A 7,832-nucleotide genomic window follows, 5' to 3' on the forward strand; every position below is an offset into this window, starting at 1 on the left:
AGTAAGTGTAATTTAATACAATTATAGAAAACAAAAGCATTAGATTGGGACGTTACAGGCTAAATAGTATTGGCAAAAGTATATATTTGACTCAATAACGTGTCTCACAGAATTACAAATTTGTTTAGAAGGTCCATTGTGTGCATTTCTTGGAGAAAAGGAAATTTCAAGCTGCTTAAGTAGCTGTTTCTAAGCTATATCATACAAAGAAAACTGAAAGGTCAATATCTTTTTTCTCCAATCATGTTTCTGTTTTTCCTCTTGTGGGTAAGTACACTGAATCAAGTGCATCAAGATGGACTCATTAATGATAATCAGAAGCAAACCGCATGTATTTTTGGTACACGGAATTATCTCGATAAACGATGCACCAAGTTCCAGGAACGATCATTTGTGTTCAAGTGCCTGTTCTCAAAGACCTGTTATAATGCACCGTGTTAACATCTCATAGGACACACGATTTGCTGCAGCAGGAATTACAGCCCTTGTATGTGAATGAATGTAATTGATCCGTTGCTTAATTTCTTATGTATCTAAATGTTGAGTACACAAAATTTCAGCATCACTATATGATATTTAAACTGCTTCATGTTGAAAAATATGTGAAAATATTTAAGTGCAGTATGTTTTTTCAGTGCAGAAAATGTGTGCATTGAAGTTCCTCAAAAACATGTTGAACGTAATTATATCTAAACGTGCATGTATCCATACAGTTCTTAAGATACGGTTTAACCAGTTCAAGATTTTACTCAACCTTGACTTTGCCCATGCGATATTGAACGCAGTAGCCAAACTTGCACCTCGAGTATGATGTGCACTTTTAACATTTTCACTATCAAATGAACACACCGAACATTACTTTAAATCTGCCTGTTTACATTATAGTTCGCATTATTTATACCCATTTAGTCACACACAAAATAAAGATATAAATTTTCAATATTAAGTGTGCATATAAAAAGCAAATATATTGAAAAGGCGCTTAAAGGCTTTTCAAGAATTATGAATGCACATCGTTTCCATATTATTCACAATATAATATAAATATTCCTGTAAGGAGGAGCTGTTTTCGTAAAAATACTTAACATTGAAAAGACGATACATACGGAGACAAATACAAATAAATGAACGAGGCAAAACACTTTGTCAATGACACACTACCCGTCGAGCCTTGAGGTGAAACACGAATATTAGTGGCTTTCGTTTTGAAGTTTCTTCTTTGCTTGATACCAATATTTCTACTGGACTCATAACATGCATTTGGCTTTATTTCCATTTAAAGATATATATTACCGACCACTTTATGATTACATTTCTTATTGCGTTAACATCAAATTACATACAGCTTTCTGTCCATAATAGTCGTTTGATAGTAACGAAAAACGGCGCTTCCAATATATCTTTGTAAGGCTGAATATGTGTGTTAACTAATACATTCTGTGACTATTGTTTCATTCTCGACTGTATGGTTAAATAATCGTTTTTTAAAAATGCTGATATAGAACTTTATAAAACAAAGTAGTATTCATATTTGTATTAGCACAAATAATATTAAGTGTGTGCCTTATAATTAAATTATTAGACGCATAAGTACACATGTAAGTATCCATCTTTGTATAAACATGAATATCATTGATAATTTAGTATAATACTGTTATTGTATCATAAGCTAAACTACTCAATATGCTCGACTATTTTCGTCAATTCAGTATTGTCTTCATGTTTGAGTTTACATTTTTCTCTACTGTAAAAACTATATTCCTCAGACACGCATTTTGACCTGTTGAAAAAAAGAATACACTTAAATACTTTGTTTAATAGATTCAAGTATGGCTTTATTTCCAGCCATACGTTACTTATGAGCAGCAAACAGCATACATCCTGAACAGCCTACGGGTGTGGGAAAGAATCATGCAAATTACTGCATTCCAAATACAATCCAAACTGAAAAACATCCATTGTGTCATTTAGCTGTATGACATGCTGTAGTTGGTTGATTTCAAAACTAGTTTGATACACACTACAAGTTTGAATTTCGTACTGCGCTCTTATTTTCAGATATTAACAACTGATTTGGGAGTACACTTGCATACATTTAGAAAAGAATTACTCGTAAATTGTATTTAATATAAGCCTTTCAATTTTAAAGAGATGTCCTTCGTTTATTCGTATTTAATATTAAATAAATAAATGTTGACTTATAGTCAGTTCCAGGCCGTCAAGTTTCATTTTGTTCCGTTCACACACCAATTCTTAACTTATATTCATCATAAAAGCGTTCGTCGTTATGTAGAAAGTGACCTATAGCCTATGTAATACAAGTATATATAAACTGGGCAGCACTTTACTAAACTGGACATGTGTCCTTAGGATAAGGATCACAGACATTTAAGGTGTCTATCAAAACTGCTCTTATGTCTTTAAATGCACCAACATATCAAAGTGTTCAAATTTACATGCATATTGATATAAGTTACATCACTCAAGCAGCAATACGTTTTCCGTAAAACATGACGAAAGCGCCTTAACTGGTTATGACCACCGCTTGACCATATTAAACACATCCACAAGATCGAATGCTCTGACAAAAGAGTTATTAAAGTCCATAAAACATTAAATATTGGAAGGATGGAAATAAAGGCGAAACGATAGACAGATAGAAACTGATGATTTTGAAAAAGAAGAAATCTTACATCATAAGGACAAATAACCATAGCAAAAACGTTGTTGATTCCCCATTTTAATACACCTATTTGTTGATCTTCTTACCCACGATAAATTATATTGAAACAAATACGAATTTTAACAACTTTATACAAAATGGACCTATACAAACATAGCATGTCGTATTATATTTTCAAAATAAAATGTTACAAACCGCGTATTTTTTATTGCCGTATGAAATAAGCACATTTGATATATAATTATAATAGCCTTTCTGAATTATTTTTAAACTACAAACATAATATTACATTACGAGATATACCTCGATTCCGTTTGATGATGAGCGCTGACAACACATGGATGTAAATAAGTTGCAAATGCCATTCATAAAACAAGTGATCCCTCATTGTTGAAACTATAAAATATTGTCAAATGGGTTGTTATTATATCATCATTGTTTAATAAAAATTCACAAACGTGGGACCATTTTTTGAACAAATCCTGGTGATTTTTCTACATTTATGTTAAAATCTTTTGTAACTTTTCATTGAGCTCACTTATGGTCTGAGAAGAAATAAAAGGATGTATTTAAATAAGAGTGCAAAGCATTGTTTCAATTGCATTTAAGTATTAAGACGTTTATGTACTCTGCAAAATATACAGCAAACACACACTCTTTACATAAAGATATTATCCACAAACTAATCCTAATAGGTGCAGCGTATAACCTTTTTCAATTCTCAGATGATTTAATTTACGTACGAAAATTACCTAAGGTTTAACCTATATATTTAAAGACAATATGGGTCAGACATCTGATGAAAAGATAGTGCCATTTCTCTTATTTAAATTGAGCTACACTCTCGAAAATCTTAATAAATGTGCTTAATGTGTTGTCTCAGATTAGCCTGTACAGTCCGCAAACGCTATTCAGGGACGAAACTGTTCGCATAAACTGGATGTTTGTTCAGAAGAGGCGTCCTATAAATGACACATTTCTTAAATTTAAAGCAAAAAGTGTCGTTTCTGATAAGCAAAGTCTTATCTTGGACGACACTTTTCACGCATACATTAAGCCAAGTTTTCACAGAACGCGGTTCAATTTTGAAGATGCTATAAATTGATGTGATAATATCTAGTTTATAAAGATAATCAAAATGAATATAATTCCGTATTAAGCACTTATGCGTGTTAAAAAAAGCCTTGCATTAACACAAGGTAAGCAAACGTAATATTACCATCATTTGCATTAAAACCTATATCAAACTCACTAATATTTTACCAGTTCAGTATAAGCGTTCGAAACTAGAATCTTATTCAGGGTCAATGTGTATATTCCAAACCAGTGATAATGGCATTACAATATTCATTCACATTATTTCATTACATCAAAAATATCACAATAGATAGGCTTGTCCGAATACTAACAACGCCGAAAGACTATGAATGCTTTGTATTTAAGTGTAATATATCCGTACGAGGATCTAAAACCAAGCAATATTTAAATTTCGTTCCATAAAAATCGCGAATATAATTAATACAAGATAAATTAGTTACGGATTTGGGGCTTCCTATGTGGTTATTGTCTAACCGCATATAAGCGTTGAAGAATCAGTCGCGTGTATAGAATGATGTTTTGTCATCGATGGTTTCAACACATCATTTAGTATAGGAATAATATTACTCTCAAATTAATTTCGGTTGAATTTTATTTAAATACATTGACACATGTCCTTAATATAATGGGCCTTGCTACGCACCCGGTGTAAATATGAGCTTTATATATGTGCGTTTAGTGTCGTCCCAGATTAGTTTGTACAGTTGGCTGTATAAACTGTATTTGTGCCTAGCAGACACTTCCTTTAAACGAAAACAACACTGCAAGCGGACGGCGTCATCCTTGATTAGCCTGTTCAGACTGCGAAAGTTAATCTGGGACGAAACTTCACGCACATTCATTAAGTCCGGGTTTTCCAGAGCGTGGTTCATATATACCGCGAATTCATATACTCTCATAATAATAATACTAAAATGGATTTTCGCTCAATATGTTGACAATACAACACCGTTTATTAAACACGTACATGTTAGTTTACGTACTATTTGTAAGATATGCTGCATGCATATCGAAACCGCGATACTAGAAATGCATATCATTGAGTACAAACGAAACGGAAGAAACAAGTGTTATGCTGAACACCAAGTAAACATAATTAAAGTTATGGAATAGCCATTGATTTGGCTGGGATGTAAATAGGCTGATATTTATGCACCAGTGTGTATTGGAAACTTGAAAGAGGGTCCATAAGAGTTTGATAAACATATATATATAGGATTGATGAATAGAGGGATCGAAATAAGGATTAAGAGATAAATATAAAGATTGATAAATAGAAACAGACAGACAGACAGACAGACAGACAGACGGACGGACGGACAGACATACAGAGAGACGGACAGACTGACAGACAGACAGACAGAAAGACAGAAAGACAGACAGACAGACAGACAGACGGACGGACGGACGGACGGACGGACGGACGGACGGACGGACAGACAGACAGACAGACAGACAGACAGACAGACAGACAGACAGACAGACAGACAGACAGACAGACAGACAGACAGACAGACAGACAGACAGACAGACAGACAGACAGACAGACAGACAGACAGACAGACAGACAGACAGACAGACAGACAGACAGACAGACAGACAGACAAAGTCTTCAATGAATTCTTTATTTCTGACTGTGACCAGCATGGCTGAGTGTCAGCATTTTTTTTTAAAGTTTGTTATTCAATTTGTTTAAAGCTTCACCGTTATTCTTTCAGTTGGAGCATACAGTGTTGAATCTGTTATTATTTGGTTTTATGACAAAAAAGGTACGTTATTTGTTCACGTACAACCTCCGCGCAGAGATTTGATAGGAATCAGCAAAGCTGGATCAAATCAATGCCTTCATAACCAATCACGTGATGATAGCCGAGCCAAGTGGTACAATAATGTTCCTTATACTATTTTTTGGCCTTGGGCGAAGCCCTAAGGCCATAGTAATGATACAAATTTCTGAGACAGTCAGAATTGGCTGGCTGCCAAAACAACCACGAATGAATGAATTCCTAAAAGTCCGATTTACCACTTGGCGGTCATTCATGCGCAATCAAATGAGAGGGACCTATACAAACAAATAGGTCCCTGCAAAGAAGTTCTCAATAACCCGCATTGTAAATACAGAACATCACTATATAACATGACAGTGTAATAAAACGTGTAAAAAATATTATTGAAGCAAAATTTCTAAGCATTGGGTACGACATAGTTTTTATTATTGTTTGCATATTCATGCGATAATAAGTTCCTCACTTGACGGTCTAGGCCGAAAATATGCGAGTGTCTACGGAGACTGTAAGAAGACTTTTTTCTGACAAATTTTTTTAAGGTATTAGCACTCTAATGAACTTCGTGCAATATCGCCTTCTTTTGTACATATCCGTCACTCCGAACGTTATCCGGGAATGTACGGAACACTACGAATATTCTATAAATACGCTATGAAATACTAAATGTAGGATCCGCTAAATACAATGACAACAAATATGGCCGACATTGTACCTGACAGATTGGGTCGTTTAAAGAAAAAGCAATTAGCTATATTGAAAGAGAAAGATTAACAAGGCTATTGTCAAGCAATATTGTCCCCTACCGGCTCCACCATTGTCAGAAATTCCACCATTTTCAGATTTTTTTTTATTTGTTTTTGCTTGCCATAGCAACCACAATTTTTGACGTAGGAACGAAATGAACGTGCATAATGTCCATACTGCCATCTATCCATGTTGCAAGTTTCATGAAAAAATATTAAGAACTTTTAAAGTTATCGCAGGATCCAGAAAACCACCATTTTCAGCAGAATTTCTAGTCTATTTGTTGCCATAACAACCATAATTTTTGACGTAAGAACAAAATGAAATGACGTGCATTATGTCCATATTGCCATTTATCCATGTTTAAAGTTTCATAAAAAAATATTAAGAACTTTTAAAGTTATCGCAGGATCCAGAAAAGTGTGACACACAGACTCACAGACAGACAGACGGACACACAGAGCGCAAACCATAAGTCCCCTCCGGTGAAACCGGTAGGGGACAATAACAGTGTTATTATTGTTCATATTAATGTGACTGGAGTTAATGATAAACGTCAACTAATGCATGACAGTGTTGATATTTATGAAGAAAACGATTCCTGGAAATACGAATGTCAAACGCTTGAAAATTTTGACCACTGTAAAGAATAACGTTTAGAATCCGTGTCACTTACAAAATTTAATATTGTTGGTGAGCAGTAAAATGGGATAAAGTGGATTTATGCTTGTGTGATGACTGTAGCCATGTGAACGGGTTATCGTACGGCAAAACCCATCACGTAAAGAAGAGTCTTCAACTTTTCAAGAAAGGAATGCCTTGTTTTGCTATAAACACAAACCTCGGAACAGGAAGGTACATGGATTATTCAATTTTTTTTTCAAGTATAACAGTTTCATTATTCCTAATTGGAGTATAGTAGATTTTGTATGAAAAGTGCACCCTGTCAGTGATTTTTACCACATAATCAGGCTCATATTTGCTTTCATTTTGAAAATGAAAATATGCCATGTAAGGAAAAAGTTGTGTTGTAAATGCATGGAAATCAAGGACAGCATATTTGAATTTTATGACCAAGTTATGATGTTTTCCTCAAACAAACAACAAAAAAGTATATTATGTCCCAAATACTAAAATTACTATTCTGAAAATGACTGCTTCTTGTGTGATCACCTAAATTATGTATTATGGTTATTCAAATTAAAATGCTGCATATTTATTAATTTTCAGCAATTATCAACAACATTGGTGGTCCAGGAACGGTTAATTACATTTTGTCAACACTTTATGTTCCAATGATCAATTGAACGTAAAGAAAATGGAAATACATGCGGGAAGGACGTACATTCATCAAGTTTCAACTATCTCCTTTATAGCAGACAGATGGAAACGAAGTAGTTATTTCACTGATTTATGTGATTGTTAATGAAGAACCAATGTTTTAAGTAATAAATAAAATGTAATGTTAATAGTCAGTTTCATATCCAGTAGGGATAATACATGTATTTGGTAATAACATT

Source organism: Dreissena polymorpha, chromosome 2, assembly GCF_020536995.1.
Source record: "Dreissena polymorpha isolate Duluth1 chromosome 2, UMN_Dpol_1.0, whole genome shotgun sequence".
In the NCBI taxonomy this organism is placed as follows: Eukaryota; Metazoa; Mollusca; class Bivalvia; order Myida; family Dreissenidae; genus Dreissena; species Dreissena polymorpha.